General features: G+C 41.3%; 1 pseudogene; it reads right to left on the bottom strand.

Annotated features, from left to right (window-relative positions):
- Window positions 1-2139: 2139 nt before the first annotated feature.
- Window positions 2140-7172, bottom strand: LOC148533722 (interleukin-17A-like; annotated as a pseudogene).
- Window positions 7173-19757: the final 12585 nt, after the last annotated feature.

The following is a 19757-nucleotide window of genomic DNA, read 5'->3' as shown; positions in this document are numbered from 1 at the left end:
ACTATTAGACCCTGGATCATTATGACCCTCCAACATGACCCGTTCAATCTGGTACAAAATGCTCTGCTTCTGGACTTCCCTCTTAATGTATGATTGCAGACACCTGTGCTGAAACACCAGTCTCATCAACTAACTAGCTCAACATAGGTGGCTGCAATCATTAATTAGGTGGGAAGTCCAGGAGCAGAATGTTTTGTACCTAATGGAATGGGTCATGTTGGAGGGTAGGGACATACATGCCGACTATCTGGCTGCCCCTTCCAGGAGGGAGCAGCCAGATCGGCATTACTGGGGGCGTGGCCAGCAAACGGGGGCGGGGCCGGCCAGGTGATAAGTTTTGCGGGCGGGGCGGGGGCGGAGCGTCATTTTGGCCCCGCCCCCGCTACACACTGCCGATATTACAGGCAGTGTGAAGCAGGGGGCGGTGCCAAAATGACGCGAATCGCGTCACTGCCCCCCTTCGCTGCCGGGTTTATAGAAGTTATTGCAGTGGAACAGGAGGGATCCACGGCAGCTGGGAGACTTGCCTGCCATCCTGGGAGGTCGGGAGCGGCACCCGATTTTCGGGAGGCTCCCGACCAAATCGGGAGGGTAGGCAAGTATGGGTAGGGATCATATAGAATCAATGTAATCGACAATTGACGCAGGTCAGACCTTACTTAAAATGTGCTAACCTTTCTGCACACGGTGAATACTCATGCTGTGTATGCCATCGTAGTGGCTAATTTCTGCACGCCTGCATTTCTCTGACCACGCCCCCCCTCACCAACCACAAATGCTCCCTGCCTGTCACTCACTCTGCGATGCCTTTTTCATACTCTGCGTGATCGCAGCTCAATGTTCACGCACTGCGATGCATGTGCAGTACACAACAGTCGGGCGACTGCGTACGCTTTTACATTAGCGATCCGTGCTAAATAAGGCCCGGAGTACGATGGACATATTTAGCTGTGTATAAACACGTCACTTACTTCAGGTATACTCTTCAGATTAAATACACTAATGTTTATAAAACTAGGTCAAATAGTGGTACTCGCTCTTCAATGTACTTACTACCTTTTTTTCATTACCACGTTATCTGTATAGCACTTCACATGCTGCACCTAACAAGGACCGAGCAGGCAGTCAGTCGATAGCTGTCCTGTGCTATACTCTAAATACTGAGGGGTTAACGCACAGACTTAAAAAACTGATAAAAAAAAGTATATTCTCCGAAATAGGAGCAACTTTAGAATATATCTTAATTTCATTATTTCGGAGGTAAGGTGCTTGAAAAAAACAAAAAAAATCCATCATTATTGTAGTGTTTGGAATTGGGGAAAAAGATTCAATTTGACTAACAATTATTTGTAAGTATAAAGTAACTCACGGCCACTTTACCCGTTATGTGATGTCTATAGCTGCATACACACACAACGATTGAGTTAATGAACGATTTTAGTAAACGATTTTCTACCTTGAAAAAATGAACTAAAACCGTTTACTAAAGTTGTTCATTTACTATGTTCATTTAAATGTAATGAACGATTTTTATGAACTACAAACGATTTTTGCATATTAACTTAATGAAAATCGTTGAGTTGACAAGTCTGACTGAACTACAAACTACAAACGTGAACGCGCATGAACAATAATCGTTCATCGTTTGACTCAGAAAGTGAACGATTTTTTCAAACGATTATCGTTAAACGATATTGTTTAACGATAATCGTTCAAAAAATCGTTGTGTGTGTATGCACCTTATGGAGTAAAAGGACATGAAATGAAGCTAACTGTTCATAAATGTATCTGTTTTTATGTTATTAAGCATTTTTTTTTTTAATTGAAGGAATCCCTACACATTATTCGAATCATGTTTTTATTGCAGTTTGCAAGTACATTTTGAGAGTTAGGTGTACTAATACATGTTTATTATATGCACAACCAAATATTATAAATACATTATATAAAATAATAATAATAATAATAATTATATTCTTTATAGTGCAACAAAAAGTTGCTACAGGATGACCTGCACTGTACCAGTGCTACTGTTATCTTCTCCTCCGTATGTTCATTGTCAAAACACACAGAGGAAATGTCCATATTTTAGCGAGAATGTCCACAAATCGCTCTACTGTCGGCACGGAGCGTTGGCCTCTATTGTTGCTATTGGACGGAGGGCCGGACGCAGGTGCAGCCCACAGTGACCATCTTCTTCTCCAGCTTGAAGGTCTGAACGCATCCTTTCATCTCGCGGTGCAGAACCAGGATCTCCTGTGTGATGGGGACAGAATTCAAGCTGAGGTCCACATTACCGTGTAAATCCAGACACCCCTGGTGGCGGCATTTGGCTTCGGGAATGTTGTAAGGGATCCTGTTGTGACTGGCATCAAGGCTGGGCATAGGAAATAAAAATTCAGTTAGGGGGTGGTCTCCTTAAGAGATCTCTTAACTTATTGGCTTGTCTCTTGGCTCCTGCAATTTTTACTTAATGCAAATCTTTATTTTTCACGTCTGATTCCCTGCTTTTCAGGCATGCAGTTATATCATTGGGCAGAGCTGATTGCTTTGATTCGGGTAGTATCTGGGGGAATTAAAAATAAACTACTCTGACTGATAATTCAAATATATGACTAAAAAGCAATAAAACTATAATGTGCTATATCTTTAGTTATAGCTGCAGAAGGCCATTTACAATATATATGGAAGGTCTGATATGCCCCTTTAATTATATATCATCAATATATCCTACAAGGAAAACATTTTGAAAAGAGATAGAGAAGAGGAGGAAAGTATATACAGTATGTTAGGGGATAGTTAAATGATTGAGTAGCTTTACTGCTAAGAGCTTTTTATCCTTCAGTTTAAACCAAAATATAGCATACACCAAACTTTAGTTATTTATATAAATTACAGATGTACAGAGACTTGCAGCAGAAAGCTTGAACGATGTCTAGTGTGTACAACATCGGCAGCGGCGAGACCCGGCGGGGTGCCATCATCGGCAAATGCATACACACTTGCCGATGCCGGCAGCGACAGTGGGGGACATGCTGCATTCAGCACCAAGGCCCCCACAGATAATATCACCCGTAGGACGTACATGCAGGTCCTACAGGCGATGCCGCTCTGGAGCGCGCATCATCAGCATTGTAGCCGGTACACACTGGCCGATGTAGACGATATGACGTCCTATCCGCCAGATCGGACGACATATCATCTGGTGTGTTTTCTGCATAAGGGCCCCATTTAGCAAAGAGACACAATACCTTTAGCACTTGTTAAAGGGGTTAAGTCCTCCTTTGAATATTTAACAAACAGCGGTAAACTAAGATCACCATTGTTTGTCACTGTGGGGTCTATTTACTAAGCAGTGTTAGGAGACTGAGTGAAAAGTGATTAGAAAGTGATAAGGTGCCAGCCAATCAGCTCCTAACTGTCGTCTCACAGGCTGTGTTTGAAAAATGACAGTTGGGAGCTGATTGGCTGGCACCTTATCACTTTTCACTCTGTCTCCTAACACTGCTTAGTAAATAGACTCCTGTATCACTTGCACCATGTTTAGGTAGGGAGAGCAATATGGTCCCCATTGCTGCAATGGAAACCCAGCAACAGCCTTTCTGGCTTCAGTGAAGATTTCCAGGCACTGCCGAGTCCCTGACAGGTGAAAGTGTCACGCGCATGGCACAGACTGGCCGCTGAGCATGCACGTGACACTGCCGCCCGTCGCTGGCAGCAACAGAGAGTCGGATGTCGCCAAGGGAGGGGGGCGCCACTGGACCTCACTGAAGTAATGTTAAATACTAGTAGTATATTCATTAGTATCACTGCGATACTGAATTAAATGTGCTGCTGGTAATAACATTCATTGTTAAATGGGGCCCTTTGTCTTCATTTGCACCTAAGTTTTAGGGGCTCATTTATCAATGATAACGGTGCTCCAGCCAATCTGCTCCCAACTGTCATCTGTTTGAAAAATGACAGTTGGGAGCTGATTGGCTGGAGCACCATTTATCATACGTAGCGAGTTTTAAAACTCGTTGTGAATGATAAAACTCGTTGTGTATGATAAAACTAATTGTGTATGATAAAACTCGTTGTGTATGATAAAACTCGTAGTGTATGATAAAACTAATTGTGTATGATAAAACTAATTGTGTATGATAAAACTCGTCGTGTATGATAAAACTGATTGTGGGGCCTATTCATTAAACCTAAAAATTCTAAGGAGATAATTAGCTTTAGAACTCTCATGGAGTTCTAGCTAATTATAGGTGGAATTCATCATTCCACCTCTCCATAAGTATCTATTCCGAAAAGCTGTCATTTTTGCGATGACAGCTTTTCGGGAAATAGATACTTTTCCTGCCTACACTACCTTATCGCGTCTGGAAACAGTGCTGCGCATGCGCTGTTACATCTGTAAAACCAGCGCATGCGCAGCACTGCCTACAGATGCATTAAGTTTGTGTACCCCTTCCCGACCAAACCCGCTCCGCTCACCTCCCCCCCCCCCCCGACTTACCTGTCCGCGCAGCAGCCTCAGGCTCCGTCCTGCTGGTCTGTCATGTGGTTTCCCAGCAGACCACATGACAGATTAGAAAAAAAAAAAAAAAATTTCTTTTTCTAAACTTTCTTGTGCTCTGCTGGGGAGCACACATGTCCGACCAGCCTCCGGAGCCTGAGGACGGAGCAGAGCGCCGGAGGGACTCGTCGGGGGACCTGCACACGCGGATACAGGTAAGTTTCACCTGCTATTCGCCACCTCACAGTGGCGAATAGTAACTGCATCAAATTCCGAAAATTGATAATTTTCGGAATTTGATGAATACCACAATTTCCACATCCCCATACTAATGTACTAATGTACTAATGTATTGGGAATGTGGAAATTAACGCAGGGGAACTTAGCAAGGAGATATCTCCTGTGCTAAGTGGCTACATGAATACCAAATTAACGTTATTTAAGGAAAATGTCCTTAAAAACGTTATTTTAGTGTTGATGAATAGGCCCCTGTGTATGATAAAACTCATTGTGTATGAAACTTAACGCATCTGTAGGCAGTGCTGCGCATGCGCTGGTTTTACAGATGTAACAGCGCATGCGCAGCACTGTTTCCAGACGCGATAAGGTAGTGTAGAGAGGGAAAAGTATCTATTTCCCGAAAAGCTGTCATCGCAAAAATGACAGCTTTTCGGAATAGATACTTATGGAGAGGTGGAATGATGAATTCCACCTATAATTAGCTAGAACTCCATGAGAGTTCTAAAGCTAATTATCTCCATTGAATTTTTACGTTTAATGAATAGGCCCCTGTGTGTGATAAAACTCGTTGTGTATGATAAAACTGATTGTGTGTGATAAAACTCGTTGTGTGTGATAAAACTCGTTGTGTATGATAAAACTGATTGTGTGTGATAAAACTCGTTGTGTATGATAAAACTGATTGTGTGTGATAAAACTCGTTGTGTATGATAAAACTGATTGTGTGTGATAAAACTCGTTGTGTGTGATAAAACTCGTTGTGTGTGATAAAACTAATTGTGTATGATAAAACTCGTTGTGTATGATAAAACTCGTTGTGTATGATAAAACTCGTTGTGTATGATAAAACTGATTGTGTGTGATAACTGATATGATTGATATGATAAAACTGATTGTGTGGCTAAATAACTGTACATAGGGGTTACCTGTAGTCCCATGGGGAGAGAGAGCGTTTCCTCACATCGCCCTGGGGTGTGTAGGCCGGACCGCTCATGTTCAGGCTGACTCTTATTGTAGACGGGAAGGTCAGGTCTTTGCTCGGCGGACATCCATCTTTTTTGGGATGGTGCAGGGCCAAGCTATGGGCAGACGTCAGCGTGGTGACTCCCAGTAATAACAGCAGCAGGGTAAAGTGAGTCTGGCAGAGGAAAGCAAATATATGAAATATTTAATTGTGCATATGGATTGTATTAAATCTAAACAGAACTCCTAACAGGGCTGTAGACAGGGGTGTGCGAGCGGCACCATCATCCAGAGCACAGGACCCTGGAGGTAGCCCCATCGCTGTCCCGCGGCCCCTGCATTTGGACGCTCCGGGCAGTGATGTCCATCCCTGTGCTGATACCCCTGCCCCGATGTGATGTTACGTCCAGGGGGCGGGACCAGCACAGGGCGCAGTAACAGCCTGCTCCAGCACTGAATCCAAAGCATGTAACATTGAATCAAAGTTTTATCTGATTACACCTGCATGCAACCATTGTGCTTACTGGAGCCATTCATGTATCACTAATAACATTATATACTGCTCCAGCACATTTGTTACTTTGTGAATGTGCACTTCAATGCGCATACCAGGGAAAACTACAGAATCATTCATCACTCAGTAATGGGAGTATCCCCTAAGGCGACAAACCAATAAAAACATATATCTGTTTGTACATGTGGACGCTGACAATACCTGCCCCACCGGTGTCTAGCCGATGTACTTTTATGGGACCGTAACACATTGTCGCAGTAATTCCTAATATAGTGATCAGGATTGTTCTGAGTAATGTTTTCATATCTCAGTAAAAGTTGTCTTTTCAGTCTCAGCTGTCACTTCCTAATCGAAATCAGCATAACATGTATAGATGAAAATCAAACAGGTAACAGACAAAGGGGTCTATGTACTAACACCTGGAGAGTGATAATAAGCACAGCGATAACGTACCAACCAATCAGCTCTGAACTGTCACTTTTCACACAGCCTGTAACGTGACAGTTAGGAACTGATTGGTTGGTACTTTATCTACGATCACTCTATCTCCAAAGCTTAGTACATAGACCTTAAATATCGGCATCAGTCGGCCTAAATATTTACTGCTGTCATATAATATTTCCAGCCAATATCTCCATGTCTATACATTGTAAGCTTGTGAGCAGGACCCTCTTACCTCTGTCTGTACGTTATTATTACCCACCCTCATTTTAAAGCTGTATTGCTCCCAATTGTAAAGCGCAATGGATCATGCTACTTCTAAATAAACGTCCATAATACTGTAATAATATTCCCCGTCTCTTTAAAAAGGTCCAGATTTGTCAGACGGTCCTCTAAATGTGTACATTATTTTGCTAATTTATGTTCTAGAGCTTTAGATCATATACAATAATCGTATGTGATGTGTAATATAATACTCACCATGGCTGGTCCTCTAAGGTTGTACATAGTGCTTTGATCTCCTTTGTTTAGATGTCAGCAGGTGAAGGCTCTGAATTCTACAAGTCCAGACCCCGACATTTATCTACAGAACATTGGGATTTCCGCTACTGGTTGGTTAAGTCTGTGGTCTCTTATCAGTACCGTGGTTTTCCTCTGCAATCAATTTCACCTTAAAAGATGTCATAGATTTTCTACCAGCAGAAGGAAAATCTAAGGTAATAAATCTCTCATTCTATGTCTGACACGAGCTGGAATCTGCTGGTGACTTATTAACCAAGAATACTAAAGGAACTGCACAGAATTTGCATATTATTGTTCATTCCCTTATACCATAATGAGGTCATGGTTTTGTAGTATATTGTATTATTGTAATTGTACCATACTGTGTGCTCTAGATATCAGTTTTAGTATATAAAATTACCTTTTGGGAAACTAGATTAGTAACACAAACCAAATAGAATCTTAATTACAGAATTTTGTAATACCTGCATTTTTCTGGTAAACCTGGAGTTTAATCACTTTTGAACTTTTATAATGTTGTTGTATTTTCACCCAAAAATAAGCAGCTTCCAACAATTATGTACTAGAGATTCTAGCCAAGAATAATGTTAAACTTAATAGCAGGCGAAAAGCAAATTAGTAGCTTTCTAATAATTTCCTGCTACAGTATATGCTAGCTTTTTTATAATGCAAAATGTAAATTAGAGTTCCTAAAACAGCATTTTTTCCCGTGTGTCCCAGTTTTGGCTCCGTTAACAGATTCCCTAGATTCCGAGCTTTCTTAGCTTACTCAACACGATCAGCTCTTACCGAGGCAGAGCATTTAGAGGATGACCTTACTGTGATGCGAGAAGCCTTATCCAAACAAGAAAAGGCAGTGAGCTCCATGCAAGACAAATTAGGGGGTTTGGAGAACAGAAATAGAAAAAATAATGTTCGTATAATTGGCCTCCCTGACTCAATAAAACCTTAAGACCTCCTGCAACTGGTCTCTCAGTGGCTTCAGCTACTGGTTCAATGTTGGTGGAAAGTATGAGTCGCATTGGCCCCGGCCAATAGTCTACTGGTAATAGTCCCCGTCCTGTCATCATGACGATCCTAAATTATTCTGATAAAGTTCGATTATTGAATTCCTACAGGAAACATTCTGATCTGTTGTATCAAGGAGACAGGCCCCTATTATTCCAAGACTTTTCCTATATGGTGGTGGCGAAGCGAGGAGAATTCTCACCGACCTGTAAGTGTCTTTTTGAAGTGGGATATCGTTTTGCCTTACTATATCCGGCCAAATTGAGAGTTTCTCATTCCGGGAAATCATACATTTTTGATAATTCCCTTGCAGCCAAAAATTTTGTAGGTTCTCTTGCTTCGCAAACCTCAATGTGCTTGGATGACGCAGACTGACTGTCAGTGGATGATCTTGGACACTTGCCCCTCCCGACTCACGTTCAGGTTTCTTATATTAATTGTTTTATTGTTCAGGTTACCATTATTTTTACGATGCATTGAATCTTTGTGCATGTGACTTGATAATTATTTGTGTCTGTTCTATGGACCAATATGTTCTTCACTCCAATTTTTTCTTTGCACTCTACACAGCTTTCTTTTTCCTTGTACCTTCATCTTTTCTTTTACACTTTTTCCCTTTTTTTGTTGTTTCCTCTTATTTTATTCATTCTGGATTAACAGCATATTCTTTTTGCCATTTTCCTGTTTACTTGCCTGATATTGTTGTTATTGGTTAAATGGCGATCCCACCGATGGCTCTTTTGGGCTTTTATGCTACCTCAATGATTCTATATATTTAGTTATATATGGCGATCTATTGGATTGCTCGTTTGAGTTCTTAGAAAATGTAAATTATCTCTGAATGTTGTATTTATTTATAATCTTGCCACACATCACATACAACTGTTTTGTTATTTATGTTTGAAGATTTGCTGCCCTGGCCTACTAGTATTACCCATATGCCCGCTCGCTGGGACGGGTAGGGATTTATTGTTATTCGAAGACTTCTACATTATTTGGCCTAGGGTTGGCATAGGTTAAGATGACCGCATCTGCTGTAAGTACCAAAAGGGTGAAATACATCATCAAATTTGTCACTTGGAATGTGGAGGGACTGAACACTCCGATAAAAAGGTAGAAAGTTCTTTCCTCCCTGAAACGTTAAGACCTGACATTGCTTTCCTACAGGAGACCCACTGGAATTCCTCTGACCCCAATACTGTGCGGGATACTTGGATAGGCAAATTTTTTAAAGCGACTTTATTTACAGCTAAGCGTAGGGGCTTTTTAATACTGTTCAACAAACACCTCTCATACCAACTTAGAGATAGTTTGGCGGACCCTGAGGGGCGTTTCCTTTTTATAAAACTAACTCTTTATGATCCCTTCTATACTTTGGGTGTTATTTATGTCCCCACTGGCCCTAATGCAGTTTTTTTTCCTGACCTTTATGCAAAATTACAAGTCTGGGCAGAAGGGGAACTTATACTAGGGGGTGACTTTAACTGTGTTCAATCTTTTGGCCTTGGTAGGTCAGCGGTTATCAGTGGGAGCAGGGGAGTCTCACCCCCTTCACTTTCCCTATTAACTGACTCGCTATGACCTTGTGATCCCTGGAGGAGCCAACGTCCCACATCTCGTGAGTTTACATTCTATTCACATCCTCATCATTCCTCTTCTCGTTTAGATGATTGGTTAGTTACTAACACCCTTTTTCAACGTGTAGTGAAATGTTATACAACCAGACGTCAGCCTGGCCGATGAAATACCGACGCCGGAAAACCGGCATATGGAGATCCCGACAGGGTAAGTATAAAGGCTATCCCAAATGTTCCGCAGCGCCTTACAAAGCACATAAACAAGTTGTAGACAAGCGACTTACAGAACAATACAATACAGGACCAGGACATGGATAATATATATTGCTACATTAGTGACCGTAACACCCAGATAAGCAACAGAGCATAAGCAGCCAAGTGTTAGGTGCCCTAGTGGTGAGTAAGAAGTAGATGAAACTAAAGTAGGGAGAAGTACAAGAGGTTAGAGGCCCTGCTCATAAGAGCTTACATTCTAAAAGGGGAGGGGAAGACAAACATGGGTGACACAGATGGGGAGGAAGGTGTATGTATCAGGGAGTTAGAATGACAGCTGGAAGGCTTTGATGGAATAATGGGTCTTGAGAGCCAGTTTGAAGGATTACAAAGAGGTGGAGAGTCTGATGGGGAGTGGGAGAGAGTTCCAGAGGTGGGGAGCAGTGCGGGCAAAATCTTGGAGGCAGGAGTGGGAGGAAGTAATCAGCTGGCATGATAGGCAGCGTGCATTAGTTGAATGAAGAGAGCGGAGAGGAGAGTGAAGGGAGATGAGATCAGAGATGTATATGGGGGAAGATTGGGTGAGGGCTTTGTAAGTGAGCGTGAGAACCTTAAATTGGGTTCTAAAAGGGAAGGGGAGCCAGTGGAGGGCTTGTAGGAAAGGGGAGGCAGATGTAGAGCATTTGGAGAGGAAGATAAGCCGTGCAGCAGCATTAAGGATAGACTGGAGAGGAGAGAGATGGGATTTGGGGAAGCCAGATAGGAGGAGGTTACAGTAGTCCAATCTGGAGATGACCAGTGAGTGAATGATGGTTTTTGTAGCATCCTGGGTGAGATAGGGTCTGATCTTAGAAATATTTTTGAGCTGGAAACGACAGGACTGTGAAAGGTTCTGGATATGTGGTTTGAAGGAGAGGGATGAGTCCAGGATAACTCCAAGAAAGCGCACTTTGGGGCTAGATGAGATAGTTATACCATCAATTGATAAAGAAATAGTGGGAAATTAGGTTATGTGGGAGGGTGGGAAGACGATCAGCTCTGTCAGACATATTAAGTTTAAGAAATCACTGGGACATCCAGGAAGAGATGGCAGAGAGACAGTTGGAGATACGAGTCAGAAGAGAGGGGGAGAGATCAGGGGAGGAAATGTAGATTTGAGTATCATCAGCATAGAGATGATAATGGAGGTCAAAAGAGCTAATGAGTTCACCTGGAGAGGAAGTTTAGAGGGAGAATAGAAGAGGTCCAAGAACAGAACCTTGAGGAACACCTACTGTAAGAGGCTGTGGGGGGGAAGAGGAGTCATGAGAGGAAACTGAGAAAGATCGGTCAGAGAGGTAGGATGACAGCCAGGAGAGGGCAGTGTCACGTAGACCAAGGGAGTGAAGGATATGCAGCAGGAGAGGGTGGTCCACAGTGTCAAAAGCAGCAGAGAGATCAAGGAGAATGAGAAGAGAGTAGTGGCCCTTGGATTTGGCAGCAAGGAGGTCATTGGTGGAGGAACTCTCTCCCCCCCAACCCTAACCCTCCCTTAGGGGTGCCTAACCCTAACCTCCCCCCCAGGGGTGCCTAAACCAAACCCCCCTCCCCACACCCTAAACCTAACCCTCCCGTGGGGATGCCTGACCCTAACCTCCCCTTCCCCTAGCCTAATCCTAACCCACCCGGGGGGTGCCTAACCCTAAGTCCCCCCGGGAGACCCTAAACCTAACCCTCCCCCTCCACCTCTATCCGCTCCCAGTGACTGGCTTACCTACAATCGATATGCCGGGCATCGGGATTTCGGCGTGGGGCTAATGATAAGCGTCAGTATTTAGAAACCTATCATTAGTCCCATGCCGGGATTTCACTGCCGGCTTCCTAACTACATACCGTGAAATCTAATATTCAATCTATAACCCTTAATGATCATGCCCATCTGGTTTAGTCTATCCTTGAATTCTCCTCTCTCTGTCTTTTAATTGGAGGTTTTCGGCCTATTTGGAAAAAAAACCTACTGATGTTTCTACTCACTTGGAAAGGGCATTCCTTAATTATGTGAATGATAATGTGGAGCATGTGGCTGATATTAATCTGTTCTGGACTGCTTCCAAACCGGTGGTACTTGGTCAGGAAATGGAATATGTGTCCAGGAAGCGTAAGTCACTGGCTTCCTGCCTAGAGGATCTTAATCGTGACTTGACTAAGGCATATGATATACTCTTGATGTAAGAGTCCTCCGAGAATAGGAAAAATTATAATACTGCAAAACAGTTGTACAATGCATTATGCACTGAACAAGCTAAATTTTCCTATGATGTTCAATGGAATAGGTGTTTTTAGTTGTGGCAATAAATCAGGTAGACTACTGGCTAACTTAATCAGGTCTTATTCAGACCCTTCCTGAATACCACAACTGAACACGGACTCCTCACCTGTTACCACTGATTCAGCGACTATCTCTGAAGCATTTTTACATTATTATCAAACATTATAGGTGGAGCCATCTGATGACCCAGATTTAGGCATATGATTGCTTGAGAAAGTGGGACTACCAGTTTTGACTGATGAAGAGAGAGAGCCCTTAATAGAACCGGTTACAGAACCAGAACTTATTTCTTTAATCAAATCATTAAAAATTGGGGAAATCTCCTGGCCCCGATGGAGTTGGAGCAGAATATTATCAGATGTTGGCCCCTCACTTAATGCCTCACTTATTAACTTTATTTAACTCATTGATAGGCGGACATCCTTCTGGCTTTAATGAAGCTAGAATTGTAATTTTTCCAAATCCAGGGAAAGACCCCACTTTTGTACAATCTTATAGGCTAATATCACTGTTGAACCAAGACGTAAAATTTTTAACCAAATTGATTGCTCAACTTCTTCAGTGCATTTTGCCCCATATTCTTCACCCAGCCCAAACTTGGGGGTCAGATGTATTAAGCTCTGGAAAGTGATAAAGTTGAGAGTGATAAACTACCAACCACTCAGCTCCTAACTGTCATGTCACAGGCTATGTTTGAAAAATGACAGTAGCTGATTGGTTGGTTGTTTATCACTCTCCACATTATCACTTTCCTGAGCTTAATACATCTGCCCCTACGTTTGTAAAGGGCCGAACTTCGGTGCACAATGTTCGTACTCTACATGCAGCTCCGCTCGCAGTGTTCGGCTAGTCATGAGGCTATTATTATCAGTTGCGTTTCCTGATCCCATATTAAAAGAGTTCTCCATATTCAAATGTTTGACCTGGAATTTATCAATTTATATATAATACTATGGGATCAACCCATGGCTTTACTCACTATTAATGGTCTCAACACCCCATCTTTTATGTCACATAGGGGCACCCGACAGGGGTGCTCATCCTCTCCATTGTTGTTCAACGTAGCCCTGGACCGGCTGATCCGTACTTTTATCAGTGACGTCTCATGGATAGGGATCACTGATACGGCTCACAATATCAAAGTTTCCGTTTTTGTGATGATTTCTATGATATTTTAGTGAGCCTCAGGCAGCTTTACCCTCTCTATTGAGTACGTTGCATTACTTCAATTTATTGTCTGGGTTCTTGATTAATCTTACTAAAACTGAAGCGTTGGCCTTACATGTGGAAGCCAGAAGGGGGTGGGGAGACTCATTCCCTTTTAAGTGGGCTCAGGACCACTTGAAATATTTAGGTTTACTTATCCCGTCTTTTCCCTCTGAACTGTACTCTTATAATTTGCCTTATTTTATTGACCAAATGTTGGAGGATTTTGCTAGATGGAAACATCTACCGATCTCATTTCTAGGTCGCTGTCACTTGTTTAAAATGGTATCTTTCCCTCACCTCCTCTATCCACTCCAAATGCTTCCTTTTATACTCTCGAAACAGGACCATACCACTATTAACCAATTTGTATGGGCTAATAAATGCCCCCGTATTTCTTTGTTTAAATTGCAACACCCTCTAGTACTTGGTGGGGTAAATCTCCCCAGTGTACAGGATTATGCTGTAGCTGCAAATTATAGGTACACATTGGATTGGATTGGGGGGGGCAATAACTTTGTCTATGCAGTGTATGATCAGGCTTTTAGTCCACACTCGGATCCTCGGATCTTGTAGGTTTGCTACACTCTTCGGTTAATCTCCATTAGTTAAAAGCTATTCCCCTTCTCTATACACCTTGTTTGGTCTGTCACAAAGTTAGAAAGCGTCGTGGTTTGCTCTCATCTCACTCTTTGTTTATGCCTTTCATTTCTAACCCAGATTTCCAGAATAGTGGAGCAAACACGGTGATTCACACTTGGCACCTTCAGGGACTCAGATTGGTATACGTATCAACTCTTAGATTTTACTGCTCCTCTGTTCTCACCTTGTCACAGCTTAAAAATAAATGTCCATCCCTTGATTTTCCTCTCTTTGCCTATGTTCAAGTCCTTAGCTATGTTACTTAGCTAATATCCCGTTTAACGCCAACAGATTTAAATTGTTCTTTTGACTGTGTAATAAGATTGTGCCCTAGATCTCCTCACCCAACGTCACTCATATTTTCTTATACTAGAGGCTGGATTTATCTAAAGTGACTACAGGGCTTGCCAAATGGAGAGATACAGTACCTTTGACGGGATTGATTTGAGAGATGTTATTGGGTGGTGTACTGTGCTCAACCAACAACTAGTATCATATTCTTATGCAGAAATGCATTCTAAATTATTACAGAGAGCATACTACACCCCTCGACTTGGTTTTCTCATGGCAGCCTCAGATAAATCCCTTTGCTCGAAATGTACCGCTACAGATGCGTACATTATTAATTGTATATGGTCCTGCCCAGTGGTTCCAACATTTTGGAATGCTGTACAAGATTTTCTTAATACTACTTTGGCTATTCCTTTCACGGCCAATATGTCCTAAGCATTCGGGAAGTATACCTCTCCGACTCCCTCTCCAAGATCGAAGGGACTTAGATTATTACTTGCCCGTATGGCAGCTGCAAAAATCAAACAAAACGATGTTATCTCAATGAATACATAAAGACCCCATACCCCTCTCTCTTATGCTACCCGTCTGTCTTATTATTATCAGATGGACTGGACTGAGTGCTCACTAGATGTAGAATCTCGATCCAATTTTTTTTTTTCAATATTTGTCTCCCTTATGTGGTCACTTTGCCGTTATCCACTAGGGATCATGTTAGGAAGGCGGTTGGGCTGACAACATGGTACAATATGGAGGCGATTACTAATGGATCTCCCCCGTTCTAGTTTGGAATGCTATTCGACTTTCCATGTTTGATTTCAGGAGAGATGTTCAATCGCTATTGATATGCTAAGTGATACTCTAGTTTTTTGTATTTTTCTTTTTGTATGAATACCCTGTTAGATTGTTGTTTCTTTTCTTTTTTGGGGGGGTACTGATTGTAATGCAATACCTTATATATGTTCTGTCTAATGTTTATATGCGATGTGTGTTTTCTTCTCAATAAATGTATTTAAAATAAATAAATAAATGGACTATGAGGTTTTACTATTTTTTTTGCAACTTCCAGGTTATACTGTGTAGACAAATTGGATAAAGAATCAAGTTATCGGTGAAATGCGCCCAAGTATTGATGTCTAGTAAGTTTATTTCCTAAAGGGGATGGATCACATGATTTAGTTCTCCAGGGTACACTACGGATTCTGCTGGGATATGTTGATTATCTAAAACACAGGTTCTCAAACTCGGCCCTAAGGACCCCACACAGTGCATGTTTTCCAGGTCTCTTCACAGAATCAAAAGTGAAATAATTATAACCACCTGTGGATCTTTTAAAATGTGTCAGTGAGTAATGAGTACACCTGTGCACCTCCTAGGTGACCTGGAAAACGTGACCTGTGTGGGGTCCTGAGAACCACTGATCTAAAAGGATCACACAGGTTTTAGTCTCCAACAAAGAGGGGTCCTTATGGATTTAATGTACTGAACCATAATCTGTATTTATTTTCTTTTTTACTATGTTGGATGGTTCCATGATTAAAAATTAAATAATATAGTACACCCTTTATCCACAATTCATATATAGTGCTTTATTCCATATTTAAGTTATTTCTGTTTTTTTTCCCCCTAAGACTGTTTTTTAAATCCAGAGGCAACTGCTGAAAAAATTTAACTTTTGCCAAATCACACATTATTATATTTTTTTCCCCAGCCCCTTTCTGAGCACAACCTTTGCTGCACTTCCGGATGTTGTCTGAAAGCCAAACTGTGACCCTGAGGTCATCAGCAGGACTCATCGGCTTCCGTTTCCATACAGCGATGCTCGCGCTAAAATGGGTCCGCAAGAACACGTTATTGTCATTAGAGCAAAAGAACAAATAGCACACATCATTGGTATATCTGTAAACCTTTAGACATTTAATAGAATGTTGACTTAAACAGGTAAACGTGTCTTCATACACCAAGATGCGGGACGCCCGGTGTGAATAGCTGCTGTCAGAGGTGCAGCGTAGCGTTTTTTTCTTCAAATTTTGTGTCCTATTCGCATGGCGGATGCAGCAAAAAGCCGCTCACAGTGTAGAGACGCTCGGCTGCCACAGGAAATATAACTAATATGTTGTATTGGAGGTGCGCAAAACCTGCAGCCTAATCACCGCCCAAAAAATGGTGTCACCACACATTCATCAATATGTGCATATATAAAAGCTTCTGAGCATGAAATGACGCTGGTTATAAAAACAATATAGGAGGGCGAAAAAAAAAAGAGAATAATACTCAATCCTTTTGTGTGTTGGTCTTTCAAGACATAGCAGTATCTGCTCCTTTATGTAGATTTTAGAGCATGCTGGTGTTCTCCAGTTTATGTATATAGAAAAGACATAAAAAGACAAAACAAAATTTTGGTGACTCTAGAAGTCGTATGAAACCACAATATAGTCTACAATGGCATCCCGCTGTCTATGGAGATGGCGCACCCAAACTCACAAGATGGGAATAATCATATCAAGGTATCTTGAACCTCCCTCAACCAGATTGGACTGAGATCTTATGAGTGGTATATCAAAGAATCACGTATGTAAACCAATGTGTACCAGTACTCACATATAGAGTACAGGTTGAGTCTCCCATATCCAAAATGCTTGGGACCAGGGGTATTTTGGATAACGGAATATTCCGTATTTTGGAATATATGCATATCATAATGAAATATCTTGGGAATGGGACCCCAATATACAGTACACACAGAACGCATTTATGTGTTATATACACCTTATATACACAGCATGCAGGTAATTTTATACAATATTTTCAATAATTTTGTGGCTCAGGCAAAGTTTGTGTACATACATGAAATTCATTTATGTTTCATATACACCTTATACATAGAGCCTGAAGGTAATTTTATACAATATTTTTAATCATTTGTGCCTTAGACAAAGTTTGTGTACATTGAACCATCAAGAATCAAAGGTTTTCATTCAATCAGTCATGCCAAAATTATTCCGTATTTCGGAATATTTGGATATGGGATACTCAACCTGTAGTATTATCTCTCTCATCAAGGTTTCTTTACACTTTCAAACTGTTCCCCAAAAAAGGGTCCTCCATACGTTAGTTCTCCCCAAGTAGGTGATCATATAGATACAAGGGAGATGGACGCGTGTGAAAGTATAGTCAAATTTATTGTACACAAAAAAGTCATATCACAAAAAATGGCCACCTTGAAAAAGAACTGCAGGAACAGTTCGAAACGCGTTGGTACAGTAGGACTTTTTTTTTATATGGACTTCATTACAGCTACCACTGGAAACTTCCTGTCCTGTTTTTAGAAAGTGGACTTCCGGACTCCATTTCTTTTATACCAAACAGGTTGTGTAAACTTTTTTACTTTGGTTTTATCTGTATATGCACTGTGGCAATTGCCCATTTTTTGTGATATTACTTTTTTTGTGTACAATAAATTTGCCTATACTTTCACACGCGTCCATTTCCCTTGTATCATCTACTTGGGGAGAACTAACGTATGGAGGACCCTTTTTTGGGGAAAAGTTTGAAAGTGTAAAGAAACCTTGATGAGAGAGATAATACTACTCCATATGTGAGCAATGGTACGCATTGGTTTACATACGTGATTCTTGGATATACCACTCATAAGATCTCAGTCCAATCTGGTTGAGGGAGGTTCAAGATACCTTGATATGATCATTCCCATTTGTTATCTTGTGAGTTTGGGTACGCCATCTCCATAGACAGTGGGATTCCATTGTAGACTATATTGTGGTTTCATACTATTTCTAGAGTCACCAAAATTTTGTGTGTCTTTTTATGTATTTTCTATATACATAAACTGGAGAACCAAGAAAAAAGAAGAAGAAAAAACTCTCTTTTTAGGAGGCACTCTTATATCAATTATTAAAAATTAACTTTTATTAGTAGTATAAAAAGGTAATATTATTGGGTCTCAAGCTAACGATCAAACTAATGGTAGTACAGGAGCTACCAAGTATGATGTGCACAAAACATAAATCAGACAACATATTATTAAAAGTAATATTGCAATTGTGAAGCAAAGTGAAATATTACAAAAAGAGAGAATAATCCCAGATATAAGCACAAGCGTGGGTAGTAATATACATTACTGCTAATATATCTGGATATAAATTGCAAAAACCTGGTTAAATGATCCCGTGTAAAAGCACGGCATGAATGGGAAATCAACAATTAGATAAATTATACTTAAAAAAGCATCAATCAGGTAATATAGTGCAATGGCTAGATGTGGAATAATGACACAGTGGTCGATCAAAACAGACACACACAAAAACACATGAGTATATACTTTAAGTGAGCTCAAATAATTTTGATCATGCTGTATATATCAAAAAATTCTAGTATATATATTTAGGTATTGGATATACAGCATAATATACCAACAGTCAGGGGTAGATTACCTCCCCACTGTATATGAAAGATGAACCCAGGTACGGTAGTGTAGATAGAGAAAAGGAGAGTAAGATAAATTAAAAATATGCTACTCCCTTATGGGATAACGTAGCCGCAGCTGCTGCATGCCATTATAATATCTCATTGAATGGCACGTGAGCGTACTGCCGCATTTGCCCAGGGTTGAGAAATAAGAAAAATAGGCATCTGCTTTTAGGTCAGGCTAATAAGTGGGTCCTGATGTATAAACATATATATGTGTATATAGTATATATAGTGCAGGAACCACTGATGACCGGACTCTAATGAGAGTGCCTATAAGGATAAGAATGATAGTAACAGAGTATTTAACACAGCACCAAATCGGGATCCGCGTTGCTGCCACTCACATACCAACAGGTTTTGGTGAGTGGTGGGAAGCGCAAGTCGCATGTGCAGTGATAGAAAAAAAGGGGTAAGTAGAGCAATGGTGTGGCTAATACAGGGTAAATGAGGCTCTGTTACCTAAAGGTATTGCAGGGTCAATCAATCACCTCTGCAATAAATAGTCACTACACACGCCAGAATCAGGAGAACAGGTACCTGGGTGCTCGTATAGAGCCAGCATACACAGGGAGGATCCACCACTGAGAGAGCTGAGTAGTGTGCTGCTTGTCTGAGTCCCGCCTGTACACAGCGGGACTAGCGGGTCTGAGACGCGCATTTCACATATGCTTCATCAGTCAGATGCCGGCTAGTGAAAATGCACAGGTGCTTTATGTCCTGTGTAGCAACCAATCAGAGGGCAAATGCCTCGTTGGTCGAATGTATTGGCCTTATCCATAGGTAAGAAGTTAGCTCTCTCTCCATTGGCCATTAGTAGGAGGGAGGGTATGAGTCATC

Source organism: Taudactylus pleione, unplaced genomic scaffold (genome assembly GCF_031769625.1).
Source record: "Taudactylus pleione unplaced genomic scaffold, aTauple2 ptg000070l, whole genome shotgun sequence".
Classification (NCBI taxonomy): domain Eukaryota; kingdom Metazoa; phylum Chordata; class Amphibia; order Anura; family Myobatrachidae; genus Taudactylus; species Taudactylus pleione.
The sequence above is the reverse complement of the archived record's forward strand: the minus strand, read 5'-3'. Positions and strand labels throughout refer to the sequence as shown.